The sequence below is a fragment of the Podarcis muralis genome, chromosome Z (assembly GCF_964188315.1).
Source record: "Podarcis muralis chromosome Z, rPodMur119.hap1.1, whole genome shotgun sequence".
Lineage (NCBI taxonomy): Eukaryota > Metazoa > Chordata > Lepidosauria > Squamata > Lacertidae > Podarcis > Podarcis muralis.
In genome coordinates this window covers 22,233,726-22,258,536 of record NC_135673.1, presented here as the reverse complement: position 1 = coordinate 22,258,536, position 24,811 = coordinate 22,233,726, and the positions used below count along the sequence as shown (strand labels likewise).

The following is a 24,811-nucleotide window of genomic DNA, read 5'->3' as shown; positions in this document are numbered from 1 at the left end:
GATCGGAGGTATTTTGATTGGCACAATTTATGCTTCAATTCTGGCGGACACCCCCCACCCAGCAACCCAGACCTGCAGGCTCTCTCCTAAGAGAGAGAGAGCGAGAGAAAGCAAAGCCATTCCTAGCCATCATCTGCCCCCACAAACACGCGCGCGCGCGCGCATCCCTGCAGCTTATTTGGCCTCCTCTCCGTATTAAAAAAAGAGAGCCGAGGTGGGGGGCCCTCCCTCGAAGGATTGCAGTGCTCGGGCTGCCTGCATCAGCGCTCCCCTCCCCTCCTTCCTGGTCTGATGCAGCTGCAGCGCCAAGCAAGCCTTAGAGAAGAGCCGCCGCTGTCCCCGCCGGATTCGCACAAAAGGGTCTACCCACCCTGAGTAGGCGACGCCTTGATACGAGAATGGGGAAGGGGGGGAAAAAAGCTTACCTTGGAGCGAAGGAGGCGGAGAGGCCTGCCCGGGCAGGGGCTGCTCCACAGCAGGCGTGAGAGCGAGTCTGTGGTGGCGGCGGCGGCGGCTGCTGCTGCGGCACTCAGGACTGCCGCCGCTTCTCCATGAGCCCGGCACTCCAGCGCGTGCAGGTGGACGCGCCTTCCTCTCCTGCTGCCTCTGCTGGTGCCTCTGCTGCTGCCGCCGCCGCCGCCACCTACTCCTCCTCTGGGAGGAGAAAAGGATGGAGATGGAGATGATGGAGCCGCCGGCGCGGCTCGTGCGGCACGAGGGTCCCCGCAGTTGTGCCAGCCGGCGCCCGCAAGCTTCGGCCCCGCGCAGCTCCCGCCGGCCGGGCAGGAAGGGGGGCGCGCCTGCTCCTGCTGCCGCTACTACTACTGCCGCCGCCGCCGCCGCTGCCTCCTCCTCCTCCTCGCCGCCGCCGCCTTCCTCCTCCTCCGCGGCTGCTGGGGCTTCCTCGCCTCCTCCGCCTCCCCCACCCGGGTTGCTTTTGCCCATTCAGAAGGTGCCTAATGCGCTGCCGCCGCCGCCGCCGCCGCTGCCATTGTTGCCTCAGCCGCGCCGCTCTCCGTCTCGCTCTCACGGGCAGATGAGGCTTCCCTTCGCCCGCTAGGCAGGCAGAGCCGGCGCTCGCTTTTCTGCCTCTCCCTCTCTCCCCACACCCCCTTAATACTATGAAGTCTCTCTCCTCTCTTCACTCGCAGTCTTTCCTCCTCCTCCTCCTCCTCCTCCTCCACCCCACTGAAAAGCGGCGCGCGCAACGACGCGCGGCCACCTGGCATATAAAGGGCGCGCAACCCCCGGCGCTCTGGAGGCGCGCTTGGAGGAGGCTGCGGCGCAGGCAGCGTTAGCTACACAACCGAGCGCGCGCCAGCAGCGACCCTGCGCTACCTGCTCTCCGCCGCCGCTCCCGTTTCCCGCGAGCTGGATCGCCGCCGCCACAGCGTATTGATTACAGAGGAGAGCAGAAAGTTCTGAAATTGGAGGGGCCGCTCCTAGGAATGGCCCTTTTCCTCAAAGTCGCTCGAAGCAACGGCAGCGTAAGGCGACGGCAGCAACTACGGCGGCTCTTTCGTCTCCAAGCGCATCTCCTGCCTTACCTCGTATTTATATTAAAATGGGTTTAGGAAGCTACCTCGCTCGTGCCAAGTTAGAACACTCGTTCATCTAGATCAGCATTACCTGCGCTAACTGCAGAGCCTGTGTGGTGCAGTGGTTAGAGTGCTGGACAATGATCTGAGGGACCGGGGTTCAATCCCCACACGGACATGAAGGTCACTGGGTGACCTTGGGCTAGTCACTCACTCCCAGTCTAACCTACCTCGCAGGGTTCTTGTGAGGATAATATTTGGGGAGAGGAGGACCAAGTACATCACCACCAGCAAGGTGGTATTTCTATAAATAAGGTAAGTATTCCAGGGAGGGAAATGAAACTAGGACCTTCTGCTTACAAAGCAAATGATATACCCTTTGCCACATACATTAGAGCCAGTTTTATGTAAACTACAAAAAAATAAAAAAAAAATGCCACAATACACGTACTTCATGCTCAAGGTGCCACAAGACTCAACACTAGCATGACTACCCTCTGGAACTTTTGCAATACCTAACCTATCCTTATGACAAGCCTATAAAGGAGATCAGTGCAGTCTCCACATTGTTCCTAAAGTTGGAGGTATGAGAGAGGAGCCAAGAATTTTAAAGCTCCGCTTACTGAGATTTGAATAAGGGACTTTTCTGATTTACAGGCTGAAGGAAGAACAGAATAAGATACTATCCACGGTCAGGCCAGTGACCCTTCTAGCCCAGCACTGTCTTTACAACCTTCCCCAAGCTAGTGCCCTTCAAATGTTCTGGGCCACAACTCTCATCAGCTCCACCCAGAGCATCACAGGACACCAGGTTGGGGATGATCCACATTCGTGTGTGTTTGTATTTTATGTATTTTATTGTGACTATTTCCCACCTTTTCCTCCAAGAAGCTCAAGGTGGCATACACGGTCTCCCCTTCCTCATTTAATTCTCATAACAACCCTGTGAAGTTAGGCAGAGAGGCAGTGACTGTCACAAGGTCACCCAGTGAGTTTTATGGCCAAGTGGAGATTTGAACCCTGGTCTCTCAGGTATTGACCAACACACTAACTAATACACCACATTCTTCTCCAGACATACCAGGAGAGGTCGGGGATTGAACCTGGGGGCTCTTCTGCATGCTGGACTGCAGTAAAGTAGAGATAGCTATCATGTAGGTGTTGTGGCCAAAACTCCCAGTCCCCCACCATTTTTATCTGGTAACAGTATTTGAACTTTACCTGTGTGCCAGAAGGCAATTTACCATTTTAAAAACCTACATATCAACAAAATTAATTTTAAAAATCACTAAAATCTGGTAAAGTCATAATAAAAAAGAACACTTCCGTTAGAAAGGAGGAAATAAAGTAGATTGGGTTGATCTGCTCTATAGTACATATGAAGCTGTGTCCACCCAATGTATAATTAAGCAAAAGGCTTGTTCCTTTACCTGATACAGCACTAATATCTTCTTAACACATATTGCTGTGGCATCATATTAATGGCAGTATGTGTAGAATCTACACCTCTCATTTCAAAACAGGGATTTTAGTCCCATACCTGTTTTCCACTGCCAAATTGCAGATTTTAGAATCTCAAAATAAAGAGAAGGCTACAAACATGCACAAAGTGCCCCTTGTATCCAGGCCCTTTCCAAATAATGAGGAAAGGGAGAAACTGCTGGATAGGATGGCAGAATTTAATCTGTGTAACTGATACTTCAGTCAGCTAAACCTCTGAGTAATTAATGAATGGAGGCAAATTTAAATCATGGCAGGGGACTCTACAAACTAAAGGCATGCTTCACAAGTAACAACCCGTCTTATAAGATACATATACGATATACCTATTGCATAATATCAATAAATTCTAGTGGAAGCAGAATTTTAGGTGGTTTGTCTCATTATTCTTCATCTGATATGTTGGGACTCACTACTAGGCCACTACTGTCTGATCCAAGTTGGATCACAATAACAGCATAAAGCTTAGAATTAGGCAGCACAAAATAACTTCCCCCAAGACAGCCATAGAAACATGATAGGAGCCGAATAAAATAGCACCACCACTTAGAGTCAGCAGCCCATAAAAGCAGCAGGACACATGTGCACTCAGAGTCCACTTGAACATTTATGGGCAAAGGCCTGCCTAATCTTTCTGCGAAGTATTACCCTGGTGGTGGTACACTAGCATCCAGTGGCGTAGCGTGGGTTGTCAGCACCCGGGGCAAGGCAAGTAATTTGCACCCCCTAACCCGTGGATTTGCGCCCCCTAACCCTAACCCCCAGATGTTGCGCCCGGTGCGGCCGGCCCCCCCTGCACCCCCCCACGCTACGCCACTGCTAGCATCTTCTCCCTGAAGGCCTCTTCCAAAGGTTCTTTTGCCTCCCTCAGCTTCTCAGGTTCAGCTGCCTTGGTCTCAAGGGACTGAATTTGTTCCATGGCATCCACCAAACAACAATTGTCCTACAGTCATAGGTGTGATAGGCCCCACAACCCTTTGTTTTTGGAACTTCATTGGGTTTAGGATATAACTCAGTAACATATAATATAAATAAAATAACTAAATAGGTTTCTTCAGAAATTAATAGATGGGAGTCGGTACACCTTGCCCTTTGGGGAAGAGTGAAATCTCTCAAAATGAATATTATTCCCAAATTAATCTATATTCTGAGGGGAATTCCAGTTCAAATATCTGGACAATATTTCCAAAAAATAAATTATTTGACTCCGAAAATATCTTTACAAAAAATACAACTACAAATTAATGAAGGAGGATTCAGTATTATGAATCTGGAGCTTTAAGAATGTGTGTATGTGTATGTGTATGTGTATGTGTATGTGTATGTGTATGTGTATGTGTATATGTATATGTCATCTGGTTGGATGGACAGTATTAGGATCAAATATATTAGAACTTGGGAGCCTCTCAAAACATTTTTTTCCCAGAAAGATATGGAATATAATGTCCAATAAAGAATAATTTCAATCAAATTCTCTATGCTAAATTGACTTCCTGAAGAAACCCAACTTCAGAAATTGGAAAAATATGGTAACATGAAAAAATTGGATGGAAACTGGCATACTGACTTTGAATCAACTGATAAATGAGGCAGATGAATTTTACACGTATGCTGTTTTAAGCAATGAATACCATCTATCAGATGTAGCCCAATGGCAATATTTGCAGCTGCAACACTTTTTAACAACTTTGTTTGGACTGGCAGCTTTTACAGCTTCTGGGATACCAGAGATATTAGAACAATTGATCAGATCCTTTGAAACAAAAAGGCTTTTTTTTTAGCTATTTGTTATCAATAAATCAATCCAATATGAAGATTTTAAGAAACGGGTGGAACAAAAAATTGGAGGTTCATATATTACCTAAACTGTGGAAAGTGTTTTAGCTTCCATAGTAATTGTGACTATGGATCTTAAAGTATGACTTATACAACAGAAAATAATATTTAGGATTTACTGGCTATCATTACATTTATATAGATAAGGACTGTCTAAGACAGCATTCTGTTGGAGATGTTAAAAGGATAATGCTTCTTCGAAGTACATGTTTTTTACAATGTCCAATGCTTACTAAGTTTTGGGAGAAAGTATTGGATTGTATAAGCATGACTGCAGAAAACAGTTTAAATTTTCAGAGGAAAATATTCTCTTGAATTATGTGCCTACTATACAGAATTTGACAACTAGACAACATAGATGGATTTTTTGTGCCCTTACTATGTCCAAAAGACTGATATTGATGCACTGGAAAGATTATTTTAAAGGGGGATTTGACTTAGCTGACCCCACCCAACCCGGAAACAGCAACTTTTATTGTGTGAGTCAAGAATGAATACTGAATAAGATGAGTATCTGGGCAAACTGAATTCCTTTGATAATGCAAAGGTCCAAGCCCCTGTGCACCTCCCTTCATATGCACTTTTCAGTGTGCAACATACTTAAAACTCAACTAAAAAAACTAAGTTTTAAAATAGAACTGAGTCTATATCTAAGCTTAAATATTGCATATTAAGGCTAAAACCTTTGGCTTATAAGCTGGTTTCTCCCACTGGTTAGGTCTACGTTGTTGTCCTTGTTACATTAAAATGGAGACATAGGGTGAAAGTACATCTTCTACCCATTTTCCAAAACTAGGTTCCTGGTTGAAGTAAATTTAGATAAGCCACTCAAACAGCACAAACAGAGCTGAAAACACTCAAGTTTTTTCAAGTAAGGAAAATAAATTAAATGCATAGGGCTTACTTTCTTTTCAAAAGGTGCTGAACTCACCTGTTTGCTGAACTGTTTGCCATGAGAAATACTTCATGAATTTGGACTCCTGCCATGCTAGTAGAACCGTCTGGAAATCTAGGGGTGGGCACACCTGTCAATTTAGGTTTATCTCAGTATCTCATTTTTCCAATCTTAAATTGCAGTTTGCTGCAATTCCACCACTGCCCTGAAGGAACCCTCATGAAAATTGTAGCATATTTGTGTGTAGTTTGTCTATGATACAGATTTTTGCAAGCAATTCCACCCAATATATTTGATTTTTCTGTTATTCATGTCACTTTTATGCTCATTTTTTTGCTGGAGAACTGCATCACAAAATTTAGATAAATGTGACTTTTAAAGGACAACAACTTTTCCGTTTGTGCATTTTTTGCATATGTTAGGGGAAAGTGTTCATTTAAAAATGTATTAGTGAAAATGATATATACAGAAATGCATTATATTAGTGAATATTACATACAAAAATTAGGAGAAATAAACACCACGGGCTCATCCAGACTTGCTTTTTGCACCACTCTTTCCAGGCACAGGTCCTCACTTTAAAGTGTCGTGTCTGAGTCCTCTTTTTTTTCCTCCCAGTGTTGTACTGCCCAATCAAAACAAACAACAATTTGATTTTTCATTGGATTGTTGTTAGTGCTGAGTCAGCACAAACAAGTCAGGTAAAGAACTTTTTTTGCAGTCAGGTAAAGAACGTTATTTGCAGGGAAAGTGCTGGAGCAAAACATAACAAAACACTTTCACACATTGCTTTAAAGCATGTACCTGTGTCTAGAAACGTGACACAAAAGGAAGCCCCTAGGATGCCGGTTAATTTATGTGAGGACTTTTTCTTTTTTAAGCTGTAAACAAGCTGTGGGAGTTAACTCTGATGTAAAAATAATAATGTATTATGTAAGATGAAATGAAATATGAACAAAACAGGCCTTCTAGAGGTATGGTCTCCATTTGTCTTATGTCATCCAGAAAGTTCAGTATGGTTTTGATATGTTGCTAAGTTTTGATAAGTTTTTCTCTCTCTTTTCTTTCTTTCTGTTAATGTGATCATAGTTGTTTCCTTTAAAAGTAACACTCTTTTCTGAGACAAAGATATATATTGTATCCATCTTTATTGTAATTGATTGTAAATGGCTGTAGCTAAAAGTACAGTATTGTAGAATTTAAAAGAATACCACAATTCACTATAGCCTGCACCACATTTAGAATACATCCCTTTAAGGCACCTTCAGAAGCCAAAATAGTGTGTGTGTGTGTGTGTGTGTGTGTGTGTCCACATCATTGAGTGATTTAGTGATGACCTCTTTGAAAGAAAAAAAGTGGCTCAAGTCTTTAGAACAACCTGTTAAGATCATTTCTAAATTAACTCTTAAGAGTGCTTCTATCTTCTTACTATTCCTTCCTTTAGAGGCACATGTACACTGCAAGCTAGTCTCTATTTTATACCAATTTAATTGTCATGGCTTCCACCAAGGAATCCTGGAAATCATGTCAAATTGCTGAGGACCATTAGGTCCAGTCGTAGACGACTCTAGGGTTGTGGCACTCATCTCGCTTTATTGGTTGAGGGAGCCGGCATGCAGCTTCCGGGTTATGTGGCCAGCATGACTAAGCCGCTTCTGGTGAACCTATTTATCTTCTTGCATTTTGACATGCTTTCAAACTGCTAGGTTGGCAGGAGCAGGGACCGAACAACAGGAGCTCACCCCGTCGCGGGGATTTGAACCGCCGACCTTCTGATTGGCAAGCCCTAAGCTCAGTGGTTTAGACCACAGCGCCACCCACGTCCCATTAGAAATCCTTAATCCTGTAACATAGATATGGGGAACCAACAACACCCCAGATGTTGTTGGCCTCCCACTCACATCAGCCCCAGCAGCCTGGCCAGTGGCCAGGGACAATGGGACTTGTAGTCTTGTAGTCTTGTAGTCTTGTAGACTTGTACTCTTGAGGTCTACAGATTCCAACACCCTGCCTGGAGATCCCAGGAATTGAGACAGTAGCCTTTTGCCCGCAAAGCATGGGCTCTACTACTGAACCATGGAGACTTCCCTTAAAGAAGTGGGAACTCCCTGACAGGACACCAAACCCTCAGTGTCCTACATGAGAGATGGAGATACTGTCCACAACACCTGTCTGTCACACAAGCAGGGCATGGATGCAGCAGTCTTCCCTAAAGGAGGGATCTAATGCAATTCTAATGATTCAACGGACACGTGTACATTTTGCTTGGGTTCTCACTTCACTATTTTTAAGTGTTCCTGATCTGATCCTTTAGCTTTTCGAAAATAACAGTTATTGATTTCTGAGCTGGCTGAAAACTCAATGAGCCAATAATTGCACATTGATGTATGCATCTTGTTATCAGGGTTGCTATCTGTCTGCTTATGTGAGGATGAGGAGGTGATGGACCCATCAATCCTCACTGCCTGTTCCTTGTCAGCCAACTAGCCTATTAACAGCTTATCTTGTCAAGCAAATGAGTGGCCTATGTCATTGACCCTTGGTTTGCATTTTGTGAAAACAACCACCACCAACTCCTCTTTGAGAAAAACACCTAAAGTATTCTGAGCTTCGCTCATGGTAGTTCTTGCTTGCAACTGGCAGTGCCTCCCAAAAGTTCGCAGGGCTTAGACTTGACACTGAAGTTAAAAGGAGGAGTTTGTGCAGCCAGGTCGGTTCATGGGCTACCTCACTGAAGCCTACACATTTTTTCCATGCCCCTTACCCCATCACCTCCAGAGCAATACAAACTTCCCTTTTATAAAGTGACCTGTAGAAATACTCTGCAAATGGCAGGGGAAATTGTAATAGCCAGAAGCAAAATCCAAAAGTGATAAATATAATGACCTATGGACATGCTGCTGTCCATCAGGGAAGTTTGCAAATAGCATTACATTTGCAAATGCAATTATCTCTGTATGGGGTTTTGATTGATTGGCTGTATAAATTACTGCCCTCAGTGCTTTGTAAAGCACAGCAGGTTGGTCACCTGCCTCCCTCCAAGCCTAGGTGGAGAGGAGACATTGCTCTGGCACTACTCATCCTCCAATCAAACCCGCCCTGCCCTCCTCCCCACAACATGAACTGAAGTGGTGCAGACTGCCCTGTATTTCTGCAAAATAACACTATGCATGGGCCAGAATTAAAGGGTGGTATAAAAAATGTACAGTGGTACCTCGGGTTAAGTACTTAATTCGTTCTGGAGGTCTGTACTTAACCTGAAACTGTTCTTAACCTGTAGCACCACTTTAGCTAATGGGGCCTCCTGCTGCTGCCACGCCGCCGGAGCCCAATTTCTGTTCTTATCCTGAAGCAAAGTTCTTAACCTGAAGCACTATTTCTAGGTTAGCGGAGTGTGTAACCTGAAGCGTATGTAACCTGAAGCGTATTTAACCCAAGGTACCACTGTAGTTCAATGCTGCCAGTAATTCTCCCTCCCTGGGTCACACATGCTAAACATGGGCACAGTGGATGCTTTGTGAATTTATCGCAGCCGGTTACTTTGTTGTGCTGAGGAGAAAGAGTGACTGCCACTGAAGGTGGAGGCTCCACAGGTTGCAATCATTTTTAGTGGTACTGTTGAAATTGTAATGAATTGCAGGAGGAGTAGCTTAAGTTAAAAGGGTGGTTTGTAAAAATTAATGTTCGCTGAATTTATACATTAAAATTATTGTGCATGGAGCACAGTCCCCCAGAAATGGAAACTGTATTGTTTTTTAGGATGAACTGGTGGGAAATGGGTGGTGGTGGAGGTAAAATTAATTTTATTTGGGTTTCAACAGGGCAGGGGTAGTAGAACAGTGATGGGGCTACTATGTTTTCCCCCAAACCATTAAATACACCACTTAGTTCTAGAATGGGACAGATGTCAGGGCACTGTGTATTTATGATTCTGCAACACACAACCCCCAGCATCCCAAAGAAACCCAGTTCACATTATTCAAGGCATAGTTTGCAGGGTATGCTTATGATTTCTCCCCAAACCCAGTCACACACTTTCCCCCAGAAAAAAAACAACAACGATGGAAGATTTATAATGAAAAGTTGTAAACATAAACAGGGTGATTAGAAAGTTAACAGTTATATTGATATCAGGTAATGATATTATTATGAAAAATAAATGCATCAGGCTTACATTTTAACACTCACAAAATACAAGCAAAGCCCATTCCCCCCCCCCTTTCATTAATAAATTTCAGGTTCACATTAAGGTGTAAGACAATGGCTGCACTTTCCATGTGTGTGTTTGGCTAAGTCACAGGGAGCAAAAGAAAAAGAGGGAGGTCAACAACAAAAAATTGAATGCTAATGGTAGTTAATAGCTAGCATAATCAACTCAACAGTGAATCAATGAGGCAGAAGTTACAGTGAATACACATTTCAGCAGTTCCCAGTTAGCAGACACTTAAGATCAATTGTTGATTATGAGGGTAACTGACAAAATTTTATTGTAACAAATGTCATGTTTGGAAAAATCTACATCTACTTGCTGCAGAGTGGACAAGCAGACTCCTGGCCAGTTCATTAGCGAATTCCACTACCATCCCTAACTAACCCGAAGATATACAGTCTCTGCCTTCCTTTAGCTATCATGGCTAAATATTTTATTTGCTATTTATATCATAAAATGGATACACTGTTTGATTGTTAAAAACAGAAAACCACCACAACCCCAACTCATAAAAAGATAAAACAATAAAATCGTAAATAAGGATTGGTAACAATAATATACGACCTTTGAAAAGTTTAAAAAAAAAACACAAATTAAAACTCACATCAACTTTGTAAATATTTGGGTTGACTTGTCTGTTTTTAGCAGGCACCGAAAAGAGTACAGTGAATGATCCTGCCCAATATCAATAGGCAGGGAGTTCCAGAGTGCAGGTGCTGCCACACTAAAATACCAAGTTCCTACAAATGTGGAATGGGCATTATATGGCACCTGAAACAATGCTAGTCCTACAGATCAAAGTGGTCAAGTGGGTATATGTGGAGTAAGGCCACTAATACACCACAAAATCCTTCATGAATTTGTCTAATAGTTTTGAAAGCTATCTAAGTTTGTGGCCATTGTCGTTCTGCCAGTGGCGTAGCGTGGGTTGTCAGCACCTGGGGCAAGGCAAGTAATTTGCGCCCCCTAACCCGTGGATTTGCGCCCCCTAACCTGTGGATTTGCCCTAACCCCAGATGTTGCGCCGGGTGCGGCCTGCCCCCCCTGCACCCCCCACGCTACGCCACTGCGTTCTGCAGGAAACAGCAAAGAGCTCAGCAGCATCACACGTTTCCAGAATTAAATCTAGATTTATTTATTTTTTAATAGTTTAGAAAATGATTTTAGAATGTACTTTAACAATTACAGTAGAGAGAACTCTTGCAGTAAATTCAGCTGTGGGGGTCTCTTGATACATTTAATTTGGACAAATAGGGTTCTGCAAATGAAACATCATTAGCCTACCTGCCCAAATCAGGAGGGACACCACATTCATGAGGATAGATTTGAAACTAAATTAGAGACCTCTTGAAAATCAGGAGCAGCAAATTGATGATACAATTATTATGATATTACTCGAAAGGAGTAGGTGGGAGGGAAGAGAAAAATCACTCACTGAAGAAATGAAAGACAGGCTTTACATCAACATAGGTAGCAAGGTCAACGCTTCATTTGTAGAAGTCAGCTAGTCTACTGCGCAAGTGAAATTAAAGGGCATGTTGTCAGATAGTTTACACTGGAAAATGTAAGGTTCGCGGATAATTTTAAATGCAATAGTGGAGAGTTGCCTGCCATAATTTGAAAACATGTCCATTTTTCACAAAGAGAGCTAAAGACATTCACGTAAACCTGCAAATCCAAAAATATTATGCTACGTTAGCACTGTGAAGTGACTGAAGCTACATAGAAAAAGCTAAGCTGGCCTTCCTCACTGCACATTTACAGCTTCATTAAAAGGTAAATAAACTTTATAACTCATGGCAGGAAAGGATTTTCAGTTACAAAGAGTTAAGATAAGATTCTGGGGAATATACACACTGCAGAAACCCTTTGTGATTTATTTACACATGAGATTTGTTTAGAAATCGTGTGTTATATATGACTAAACCATACTCAGAATAGACTCACTGAAATCAATGGGCTTAGTTTAGACTAACTTGTTACCGTATTTTTTGCTCTATAAGACGCACCAAACCACAAGATGCACCTAGTTTTTGGAGGAGGAAAACAAAAAAATATTCTGAATCTCAGAAGCCAGAACAGCAGGAGGGATCGCTGTGCAGTGAAAGCAGCAATCCCTCTTGCTGTTCTGGCTTCTGGGATAGCTGCGCAGCCTGCATTCGCTCCATAAGACGCACACACATTTCCCCTTACTTTTTAGGAGGGAAAAAGTGAGTCTTATAGAGCAAAAAATACTGTAATTGATTTCAACGGGTCTTCTCTCAGTATGACTTACGGTCAAATACAACTCACATTCTTAAAAATCAGGAAAAGAAAAGCAACAATTTGCAAACAATTCATCTTTTTAACAATAGTTATCTTTTATCCATTATAATACTAACAATTTTATTTTTTTGTTAGCAGAATATACATTTTCTTCCAAAAAAGACATGAAGAATTATAACAGTTTTCCAATTCTGCATAATTCTTTATCTTAGAATCATAGAATTGTAGAGTTAAAAGGGATCCAAAGAGTTATCTAGTACAACCCCCTGCAATATAAGAATCTCAACTAAAGCATCCGTGACAGATCACCATCCAACCTATGTTTAAAAACCTCCAAGGAAGGAGAGTCCACCACCTCCTGAGGGAGACCATTCTGTTGTTGAACAGCTCTTACCATCAGAAATTACTTCCTGATATTTAGTTGAAATCTCCTTTTTTGCAAAATGATCTTAACAGTTGAGAAACCTGGGCCCAAACTAACAAAATGAAATCCAATAGGAACAAATGGAAGGTTCAGCACTTAGGCAGGAAGAACCAGGCACACAAATATAAGATGGGGGGGGGGGGCACCAGGCTTACTAGCACTACATGAGAAAAGCATCTAGGAGTCTTGGTGGACCACAAGCTTAACATGAGCCAACAGTGTGATGCAGCAGCAAAAGAAGCTAGTGCTATTCTAGGCTGCATCAACAGAAGTATAGTTCCCAGAACAAGGGAAGTAATAGTACCACCCTGTTCTGCCTTGATCAGACCACACCTGGAATACTGTGCGTGGTTCTGTGTGCTACAGTTTAAGAAGGATCTTGACAAGCTGGAATGTGTACAGAGGAAGGCAACCAAGATGATCAAGGGTCTGGAAACCATGCGTTATAAGGAATGGTTGAAGGAGCTGGGTATGTTTAGCCTGGAAAAGAGGGCAATGAGAGGAGAGATGATGATGATGATGATGATGATGATGGCAACGACAACAATTTATTAATTATATGCTGCCCATCTGGCTAGGTTGGCCCAGCCACTCTGAGCAGCTCTCAGCAAAAAATGGTAAAAACACAAGGCAACATCAAAACTAAAAACTTCCCTGAAACTAAAACTTCCCTGAAAAGGGCTGCCTTCAGATGTCTTTCAATAATAACATAGCTGTTTATCTGTTTGACATCTGCTGGGAGGGCATTCCACAGGGCATGCACCACTACTGAAAAGGCCTTCTACCTTCTTCAAACATCTCAAGTTCTGCCACATGCTAGATGGAGAGCCAGCATCCTGTCCTTACAGAGGCCCACCAGATGCCTGTGAGGAACCAGCAAGAAAGACCTGAGCTTTAAAGTAAATCTGCTGGTTTTTTAAAATCCCTGGGCAGTATTTTCCACATAAGAGGCCCAAATCACATATTGGTATAAAATGTTGGGGGTTTTTTAATTATTTTTTTTGATGCAGCAGCATTTTATGAGCATGGCTTAGAATTATTTCAAAATAACAGTGTGCTTTTGTTTTGTTGTCATTTATAAGCTGCCTTGAGTGGAGTATGACAACAGTTGGGAGAGACCACATAAAATAAAAAGATTCTGCATTCTAGAGGGCTGGAACATAGCCAGCCTAACACCAGTTTTTACTACTATGGAACCAAATTATACGTGGTGCTCTACAGAAATGTGTGTGTGTGTGTGTGTGCATGCATGGACACACACACATGCAGGTATATATATAAGCAAAGGTGGCTGGTGTAAATATGGATAGATGTGGAGACACTGGTTTTTTGGGGGAGGGGTTATTGATTTTATTTATACTTTCTAATATGCAAAAAAGCAAGAATAGCAGCAATAAAGAAAAAGATCAAAGCAAGGAAGGAAAAGAATAGAACAGAAGGATATGGAGATAAGGACCAGTGGCCCAGCTCGTCTAGCATCCTGTTCCAGCATGACCAACCAGATGCCTGTGAGAAACCTACAAGCAGGACTCAGGCACAAGAGCACCCTCCCCTACTCTGGTTTCTGGAAACTGGTTTTCAGAGGCATTGCTGCTGCCTCCCACTGTGGAGGGCAGAGGAAAACCATCTTGACTCAGAGGATAACCATCTTGACTAGTACCCATTGCTAGTTTCCTCCTCCATATATTTAACTAATCCTCTTTTAAAGCTATCCAAGATGGTGTCCATTACTGCCTCCTAAGTAAGTTCCATGGTTTGACTCTGCGCTGTATGAAGAAGTATTTGCTTTTATCTGTCTTGAATCTCAGCATTCAGCATCACTGCATTCCCACAAGTTCTAGTTGTCATGACAGAGGAAGGGAAAAGTTTTTCTATCCACTTTCTCCATTCAGTGCACAATTTTATAAACTGCCATGTCACCTCTTGCCTTTTCTCTAAACTGAGTGGTAGTATTCCAAAACAGCATTATACTTCCTAACAATTGCCCTTCATAAACATAAAACCCAAGGATGTTTTTTCCAAAGGAATTCACGAGAAGAGGGCAGCTGGCAATCATAATTCTTTACTTTATTGTTTTCAATAAATGAATGCCAAGCTTTAGAAGAAGAAGAAAATGTCCTTCATTTTTGAATGCCATAGGGTTTTGGTACATTTTGCTAACTTTACGTTTAAAACAATGGTACCAGATCTGGAGATACTGATAATATTGCAAGTCTCCTGTAGCTAACTTCCAGTGTTTGACCACTGTGAGCCTGGCCACAGTGAAAGGAATAAAAGTAGCTCTTTATTGGAAACCTCCAAACAAGCATGAAAGGGCCGTCATTGGTTCCATGGGTAAAGATTGAGATCTAATCTGGCCTATTGACTTCTCCTTGTCAGTCCCCTCCTCTCTTTCTCTCTCTCTCTCTATAAAAAAGTAATCAAGAAAGAGAGAAAGGTTAACCATGGATGGTGGCACAGTGAGGTTCCATCACAAGCCAGTGCCAATTAAAATTCTCATGAATTATAGGGAGCCAGGGGTGAGTAATGAGGGAGCCACCTCTGAACAGGTGATAAGGCTGGCTTTGAAGATAAGTTGGAAAATGCTGCTAGTCCAGAGCACAGTAGTCGCATTGCTGAAAGGGATCAGGGAGAGGCACCATGAATTGCCTGTACTGAAAAAACTCCACTGTCTCCCAGTAGGTTTCTGAGATCAGTTCAAAGTGTTTGTCTTTGAAGCCCTGCATCTATTTGTTGAGCTGCCTTGTCCCATACCTGTCCACTGAGATATTTTATTCTCAGCTCCCCCCCCCCACAACCTCACCTTCTAAAGGGCAGCAGGTGGGAACAGGAATGAGCAACACTGGGAGCTGCCTTATATGGAGTCAGGTCGAAAGTCCATTTAGCTCAGTATTACCATCACAGTCTGGTTTCAGACAGGATCTTTCCCATTCCTACCTGGAGATGCTGGGGATTGAACCCGGGACCTTTGACATGCAAAGCAGATGCTCCACCACTGAGCTCCCCTATATCCACTTTTGTGGGTCATGTTTGTGTTTCCCTGTCTTTGGGACATCCTCCTGGAAACCTTAAAGAACTGCTGATATATGCTTTTCAAAAATTCTTTCCAGCTTAGTTCAATTTAATTGTTTGAAACAGCTGCTGCCTTAGGTCATTGTTTTGAAGTTCTGTATTGCTGTATTTCTGCATTACTTTGTATGTTTACATCCACTTAGCACCTACTGCTGCAAACTCATTTTCCCCTAAAAGATGCACCACACCCCTCTTGTGGCAGTTGAAGTTGTGCCTGTTATGATTCTTTAGCTGGGGGTGAGTGGGTGGAAGCAGTTCTATGCCCTCTAGGGTAAGAGTCTGCTCTGGTTTAGATCCGGTGAGTAGTGGTGGACTTTGGGGTCTCAAATTTCAGCAGAGCCCTGTGCGACGTCAAAATTCAGCATTCCCTGCCTCTTGCGCTCCTTCTAAACAATAATTGTAGTGTCCCCTGCAGTGCCCCCGAGGCTCCAAACCCACTGTGGCCCAACTGGTCATGCTCCAGCCTTTGTGGTAAGAGATGGGAGAGAGGAGTATTAGATGGCTCATTAGGAGTAGAGCATGAGTCCATTACTGCTTCAGATATTGGGAGGATAGCTGTGCCTCTGTGTGTGCCTGTGCATATGTCACGTGTGCTTTTGTGTTGTATGTGTGTCCATACAGTGCCCAGAGGGTTGGTCAAGGTTGAATGAGGTCCTTGGGCCAAAATAGGTCAGCCATACCTGTCTTTACAGTATCTGTGGCTGAATTCAGCCATCACATCTAACCATGGATTGTACTAACCCAAACCATAACTGAGGTTTTTTGATCCAGGCTTCACACCCTGCCATACCATTGATTTCACAGCTTAATTAGCACTAACCCACTTCAAAACATGGTTTCCATTGCTGATTGCTTGGCAACATATCACACTTTGTCAATTCAGATACAGAAAACTGTAGTTAAGCTTGTGTCATCTAACATTAAAAATATCGCTCAGCTTTGGCACACGCAATGGTGCATTGTGGAGATTTAAGAAATCAAACACTTCACTTGGTATCATTTCAAGATTCCTAGTGAGAGCAAATGTTCTTCCTTATTCAGAACCATTAGTTTGCTTTTCAATTTTCAAGTGAAAGAAGGCACATAAAACTTCAAAATGCATTAGATAGTGGCAGGAGGGGGGGGGAGAGGGAATTGTAGGTGGGTTTTGTTTTGTTTTTTGCTTTTTTTGGCAGATTGCTATTGGTACCAGAGCCTTTTTGAACATATATTTATAAACAGCTTGAGTCCTAAAGCTTGACCAGATGGAAACGTGCCTACAAAGAATTGGACTTTGTTCAGGACGGGCCGACTGCCAATGGATGAGCAACTTGCACCAACATATGCCAAAAATGGTCAATCGTGTAATCTTTAAGTGTGACTCTTACACAGCAGATGCCAAATCTATGCAAACAATTTTAAGTGTCTTTTCAGAAGACAGGGGAACATTGTACAAATCCATGGAGATGAGTAGCAATGCCTTACTGAAACAGCCCACTGAGTTTCAGCCCTTCCACAGTTGGCTTAAAAAATAAAGGATGGTCCAATTTAATAAACATTTTTTCAGTCCATCAGAGCTTAGTTGTTGTTTTCATCTTGCCAGTAGTACAGTGATAAACCCCAATTTCCTTGGGACCTTGAGTAAGAGAAAAGCTCTTCATGCACAAATAATTTTGTAGTATCTACTTGAAAAAAGAGCCTGTAAAAAAAAAGGAGAAGAAATAACAGAGGGATTACAACAAATAGAGATTTAATGGGTTTGCTGCTGCCTTCTCTTCCCCACTGAAAGAGACTGGCAAAAATCCTAAGGACAGAACCTTTGCACTAACAATCCAGACAAGAAAAATGATTTGTGCACAATAAGAGCATTCAGGTGCCATCTAATGACTCAGGAACAACACCAGATTACCTCCCTGCAGGTACTAAGCTAAATTGGCAGAGATGCACACTTGGCTCAAGCAACCTCAGAGGATCTCCCCCTCCACACTTCATTGGTGATAACTATGCTCCCTCTAGTGAACACAGAACTAACAGGATCGCTTTGTCTTTTCTCTGGTGGCATTTAAGGCTTTCTACGGCCATCAAATGGATAAAAAAGATCTTATAGTTAGGCTGCTTTGCAGCTCCCTAAGCAACAGGGAGTTCGGAACAAGCTTCACAGGTTGCTTTTTCTCTGGAGGAGAGCACCATGACTTCTAGTACCTTGGCAATTATTTTCCAATAAGCCTAGGAATCTTGTTGCTGGCTCTGGCCTCTGCCTGCCATTGAGGGTAGAATTCCAGGATTTGGCTCAGTCTAGCATTCGCTTCCTACAGTGACCAGCTGCATGCCTCTGGAAGCAGCATTAAATACATGTAGGTTCAGGGTTGTCTGATCAGAAGCAACTAGGAGTGGCCCTTGGTGATGTCACAGGAGTGGGCCCTCGAAGCAGAGGGGAGCAGAGGGATGCAGATCCCTTCCCACCAAGTGTCTGTGCTGTAACTGGCAACCAGATCCTGTTGGGCTGAAGCTTGCAAGCTGCATGCACAGTCTTCTTCTTCTTCAAAAAATAAATAAATTAATTAAATTAAATTAAATTAATGCACTCTAGCCCACCTGGAGACTCAAGCCCTCCACCTGCCACTTGGAGGTGGGGGGTGGTGAAGATTTGGAGAATTCAGGTCAGACCTAAAGACTGGCATCACAAGCTAGATTCTAGAGGGGCCTCCTGCCTTTGGAAACTGAGGCTCCATTTGGGTGTTATGGCCAACATCCATTGAGATACTTCTCTCACATGGATTTGTCTAACAGGGCTAGTGAAACCCAATACCCTCCAGACCTTGCTGGACTTCAACTTCCATCAGTCCTAGTCAGTATTGCAAGGGTTGCCACCTTTGTTTGGCAAAATACAGGACCATGGGGCAGGGCAGGGCAGGGCAGGGTGAGGTGATATATGTATATTACCGTATATGTATATTACCGTAAGCCTCTCCTGGTATGCCCCACAGAGAAACCTACGGTCTGTAAATAAAAACATCCTCAAGGTCCCAGGCCTCAGAGAGGTTAGGCTGGCCTCAACCAGAGCCAGGGCCTTCTCGGCTGCAGCTCCAATCTGGTGGAATGCTCTGTCACAAGAGACTAGGGCCCTGCGGGACCTGACATCTTTCCGCAGGGCCTGCAAGACAGAGTTGTTCCACCAGGCCTTTGGTCAGGGCGCAGCCTGACTCCCTCCTCTGGCAACCTGCACAGTATTTTGGTTGCCATCAATTTGATTTTAATTAATTTTTATAATGAAATATTTTAGAATGTGTGATTATTCAACTATTTGGTTATTTGATTGTTGTTAGCCGCCCTGAGCCCAGCTTCGGCTGGGGAGGGCGGGATATAAATAAAATTTATTATTATTATTATTATAAGTGAAATTGCATACAAATTACATACAAAAATGTGTATAAGAGGAGAAATCAGCACTATTGGTAATTTTTCCTGAAAGCATCTTTTTTTTGGTGGGGGGGGGGGGACACAATTGCAGACTGGTGTGAAAATGTGGAGAACTGAACTTAAGACTGGGAAAAATGGGAACCCAACAAGGACATGTCCGCTCCTACCTCCTTGCTTCAGCATAATTAATAAATATTTGAAGGGCTGAAAAAGTTTCCCTATACAAAGCAAGAATACAAAGGTGCCTTATAGTCAATCTGCATATTTGGGAGGTGGGGGAGCAAACAAAAGGAAGTTCACCTATAAGACAAAATTCAGACGAATGAAGTAAACCTTGACCTTTTAATTAACCCAGAATTGGAAATGATAATCCGTATATTGCTAACACTTTATTTTGGTAAAGTTTGTTTTATATGTTTTATCTTGCTTTGACTTCAACTCTTGATTATCATGAAATGATGATGATGCAGTTCAGTGCTGTACTCATTGACTGTACCACCTCAGAATGTGGAGTGGGGGGAGAGCTTTAATACTTAATACCATATAACAGACTTGCTCTCTCAGAACACAGAAAACCAAGCATATGGAGAAGGTGAGGCATGCTGTCTTTTCAAGGACAGGGTTTAGTTTGGTTTTTTAAAGTAGAGAATTATTTAATAATGTGGTCTATCACTGCATAGACCTAACTTGGTTGGTCTGTGCACTTACTCTGAATGGATAGATTGGCCTTTGGTCTCGTGTCATATCAATAATCAGAACATTCACATTGTTTGAAGCTTTACATACACTCTAAGTTGGCCCAAATATTCAATGGCTAAAAATGTACAGCCACAGATAAACTTTTCCATACAGTGTGCACAGAGCACTTTGATGCAGTCCTCCACCAGTCCTTCACACAAAAAAGTAGCAGCCAGTAGCAGAATTTAAGCAACTATTGCCAATTTCTGCTAGTGTGCCTAAGGTTCTCAGATTCCAGAGGGATGGCTCTGATAATATGTTGCAGGAAACTCAGCCTTGTGGAGGGCCACAGATAAATTCATGGGGTGGGGTGGGGGAAGAAGTATATCAAAACATGTGAAACACACACACACCATTTTAAAAGAACAATTTGCTGTGCCATTTACTTTCATGGACTAAAGTTCACTTCATCATATGTGCGAAGAGCTATCCTCAAAAGGAAGGCACAGATAAAAATTGCAAACAGTGAACCCAAAAGGCAATGAACCACAAGAGATCCAGTTGGTCTGTGATACTTTACATGCAAAGCTCAAAAGTATACAAGATAAGAACAATTCTCATCCTAGCGGTTTTTGTATGCATTTCAGCTTTGCATAAAATTTCACAAACCAACTGGCTCTCCTCCACTTCTTGGTCTCTCATAATTTCCCCTTTCCTCTGTATGTGTGCTTAGATATACACTCACATCTTACACTCAGGTTCAGTTTCAAGGGTTCCACGTAGACAGGAAAATCACATATACGCAAACCCTTGGAGCTGCCCCATGACTAGGGAATGAGGGGGGAGATAGAATGAATCCCCTGTACTCAGAGAGCCAGCATGCAGGGTGGGCAGAGAGCTTAAAAGCTTTTCTCATGCCAGGTAATCCCAAGCAGACCTGGTGTAAAAAGAGCTTTTTAGCTCTCCATCTTGCTTGAATTTAATTTGCACAATTTTGACGAGCTGGAACGTCGGCAGAGGAGGCTGACCAAGACTCTGGAAACCAAGCATTATGAGGAATGGTTGAGGGAGTTGGGGATGTTTAGCCTGGAGAAAATTGAGGAGACATGATAAAAAGGTAAAGGGACCCCTGACCATTAGGTCCAGTCGTGACTGACTCTGGGGTTGCGGTGCTCATCTCGCTTTATTGGCTGAGGGAGCCGGCATGCAGCTTCTGGGTTATGTGGCCAGCATGACTAAGTCACTTCTGGAGAACCAGAGCAGCGCACGGAAACACCGTTTACCTTCTCGCCAGAGCGGTACCTATTTATCTACTTGCACTTTTGATGTGCTTTCGAACTGCTAGGTTGGCAGGAGCAGGGACCGAGTAACAGGAGCTCACCCCGTCGCAGGGATTCAAACTGCCGACCTTCTGATCGGCAAGCCCTAGGCTCTGTGGTTGAACCCACAGCGCCACCCACGTCCCAGGAGACATGATAACCTTCTTCAAATATCTGAAGGGCTGCCACATGGAAGATGGACCAAGCATGTTTTCTTCTGCTCCAGAGGGAAGGACCCAATCAATGAATTCAAATGACAAGAAGGGAGATTCTGATCACTGCGAAGAACCTTCTAATTGTAAGAGATGTTGGACAGTGGAATGGACTCCCTCGGAATGTGGTGGACTCTCCTTCATTGGAGGTCTTTAAACAGAGGTTAGATGGCCATCTGTCAGGGATTATTTAGCTGATTCCTACATTGCAGGGTGTTATAAGAAAAAACTGCTCCTTTTCCCTTATGGGGTACTCAAGAGCTGTAATATTAATAATAATAATAATAATAATAATAATAATAATAATAATAATAACAAATTTTATTTATATCCCGCCCTCCCCAGCCGAAGCCGGGCTCAGGGCAGCTAACAACACTAAAACAAAAAAAATTCCTTGCAGTAGCACCTTAAAGACCAACTAAGTTAGTTCTTGGTATGAGCTTTCGTGTGCATGCACACTTCTTCAGATACATCTGAAGAAGTGTGCATGCACACTTCAGATACATCTGAAGAAGTGTGCATGCACACGAAAGCTCATACCAAGAACTAACTTAGTTGGTCTTTAAGGTGCTACTGCAAGGAATTTTTTTTGTTTTGACTATGGCAGACCAACACGGCTACCCATCTGTAACTAACACTAAAACAGCGCAACATTATAAAAACATTATAAAAATTAATTAAAATACAAATTGATGGCAACCATAAACTAAAGTTTTGTAAAGATTGCCAAAGGAGGGAGTCAGGCTGCGTCCTGACCAAAGGCCTGGTGGAACAGCTCTGTCTTGCAGGCCCTGCGGAAAGATGTCAAGTCCTGCAGGGCCCTTGTCTCTTGCGACAGAGCGTTCCACCAGGTTGGAGCCGCAGCCGAAAAAGCTCTGGCTCTAGTTGAGGCCAGCCTAACCTCTCTGTGGCCTGGGACCTTCAAGACATTTTTATTTGAAGACCGTAAGTTCCTCTGTGGGGCATACCAGGAGAGGCGGTCCCGTAGGTACGAGGGTCCTAGGCCGTATAGGGCTTTGAAGGTTAAAGCCAGCACCTTAAACCTGATCCTGTACTCCACCGGGAGCCAGTGCAGCTGGTATAGCGCCGGATGAATGTGGTCTCGCAGCAAAGACCCCGTAAGGAGTCTCGCTGCGGCATTCTGCACCCGCTGGAGTTTCTGGGTCAGTCTCAAGAGCAGCCCCACGTAGAGCGCGTTACAATAATCCAGTCTGGAGGTGACCGTCGCGTGGATCACAGTGGCTAGGTCAGGGCGAGAGAGGTAAGGAGCCAACTGCTTAGCTTGGTGGAGATGAAAAAATGCCGCCTTTGTTATAGCTGCAATCTGCGCCTCCATGGAGAGGGAGGTATCGAAGATTACACCCAAACTCTTAACGGACGGTGCTGGCACTAATTGCACCCCCGCAAGAGATGGGATATTCCTTATGTAGGTTCTCTATTGGTAGGAGAAAATAACAGGGGCCAGCCAGAGAATGTTGAGAAGCAAGGCAACTAGTAAGCACAATCTTTTATTAAACTGTTGCAACAGGGTCCCCTACTCACCCCATGCAGCATGGGAGGAGAGGAACCCCGAACAATGGTGCGCAAGCCCTTATATAGACTTTTGAAATTGCTCACCCTGTAGCTCAATACCACCCCCTAAAACATCACACATACATCACTGAAGGGGGTGGTCTACAACAGAAATCCTGTCTGGTAGGATACTGATAATGGTCACTGATGACTTTACCAGGGCAGCCTGGCCATTCCTTTTGAGATGCTAAATACTTAGTTCCTGAATCCAAGTCACAGGCTCACCCTATTCATACACAAATACACCCTTAAGACAGGATTTATGAGCAGAGAGACAATGGGGAGGTTTTCCCATTTCCTTCCTCACTGCAGAGAATTTTTGAGGTGGCTGGAAGAGTCAAAATGGCTTCAGGATGGTTCTCTTGTACTATTTCAGACACGTGGTTTATATACTTATATATCTGTTTGCCTTGTACATTTATGAACGTTTATTTTATATATATAAGAATTCCTATAACAGGGGGTTGAACTAAATGACCCCTTGGACCACGTCCAACTCTACAGTTCTATGATTTCACTCCAACTTGAATCCTTGGAGAGTCACTACTACTCAATATAGAAGGGAACATGTGGCTCTCCAGAGATGGCTGGACTACAATTCCCATCAGCCCAAGCTGGCAAGGAAGAGAGAGACGCTCCTTCCCGATTTCTGGCAGATTTTGAGTGCCCACTTGCATTTGGTATAAGTATTCAGTATTCAATCCATTTCCAGCTCCAAAAGCTTAAATCTAAAGGCTTATCCCTGCCAAGCCATTTTACGGTCAACAATGTTTTTCTCCTTCTTTTCCTTTTCAATTTCCTTATGGAGTTGTTATCCAGGCCTTCCTATTGTTCTCCTTTCTTTCAACTTACCATCCATTATGTTTTCAATTAGTCCTGTATTTCTTAGAGCTTGCCCTACCATACTTGATCGCCTCGTCTGCGCTCTGCATTAAGCCCTTGTACCTCTCCAATATCTCTTTATTAGTTTTTCCTCTCTAACTCTACACTTGCTGTTCCAAGACTGCATTTCAAAAGCTTCAAGTTCGCTTTCTTCCATTTTTAATCCAGTAATATACTACTAGTTTCAACTAGTGCTAGTAGAAGCAGCTGACCTTCACATTACATTCTCTCGCTATATTCATGTTTATTTTCTGTTTCTCAGAATTTCCCTGGGACAAGGCCTATAAATCTGAGCTCAAGGCATGTTGCTTGAATAGAGATTCAAAAGGATGCTGCATGCACAAACCAGAGTCCAGAGTTCTTACTACATTCTACTTCTTCATACTGTAGGTAACACCCTTCCAAAAACAAACAAAGAAACAAACCAAAACCCTCACACACAAACCCAAAAACTTTAAAGGGCATGTTTTAAGGCTGGAGTGATGTGTTCTCCTTGACCATTTCACTGATGGCGACAAAGCATGGAAGAACAGTAGTGAACGTGCCAGGCTGCTAGGATGGCAAATTCATATGTCAGTTCTTGAGATTCAGCCTTACGTATGGCCTCAGGCAGCTTTTAAAAATGTTGTTTCTTCACATCATAAAAAACCAGTACAATTTAGTACAATGGGTTGTGCCTGATGGATGAAAGGCAGAACGCAATGATGGTGGCTGTATATATCGAAGAAAACTTAGGTGGAGTTGGAGCTACATGCTGAAAGGATGCAGAGCATCATCTCTTCCTAAACCTACCAGAAAAAGTGATTCAGGGACAAGTGTTCACAGATCAGCACTGGTTGATTTGCTCCTGGGCCAAGTTCAAGGTATTCATATATAAAACCCTTAACAACTTGGGACCAGTTCACCTGTGATATTGCCTTACCCCATATACACCCACCTGACCACTTCAATCAGCAGAACTGGTACTGTTACAGGAGTCACATAATACCTGTTCTGCATTTGTAAGAAC

The 24,811-nt window shown here is 43.3% G+C and overlaps 1 protein-coding gene across 3 annotated transcripts in view; it reads right to left on the bottom strand.

The window, feature by feature from the left end:
- The window catches only part of NEXMIF (neurite extension and migration factor), a 208,571-nt gene extending 207,319 nt beyond the window's left edge, over positions 1–1,252 (bottom strand). For 2 of the 3 annotated variants that reach the window (XM_028715304.2, XM_028715307.2), the window contains exon 1: positions 426–1,252. The gene's annotated coding sequence lies outside the window, so the exon portion shown is untranslated. The remainder of the gene's footprint in view (positions 1–425) is intronic. The other variant, XM_028715306.2, reaches the window with a different exon arrangement.
- Between the last annotated feature and the right edge of the window lie 23,559 nt (positions 1,253–24,811).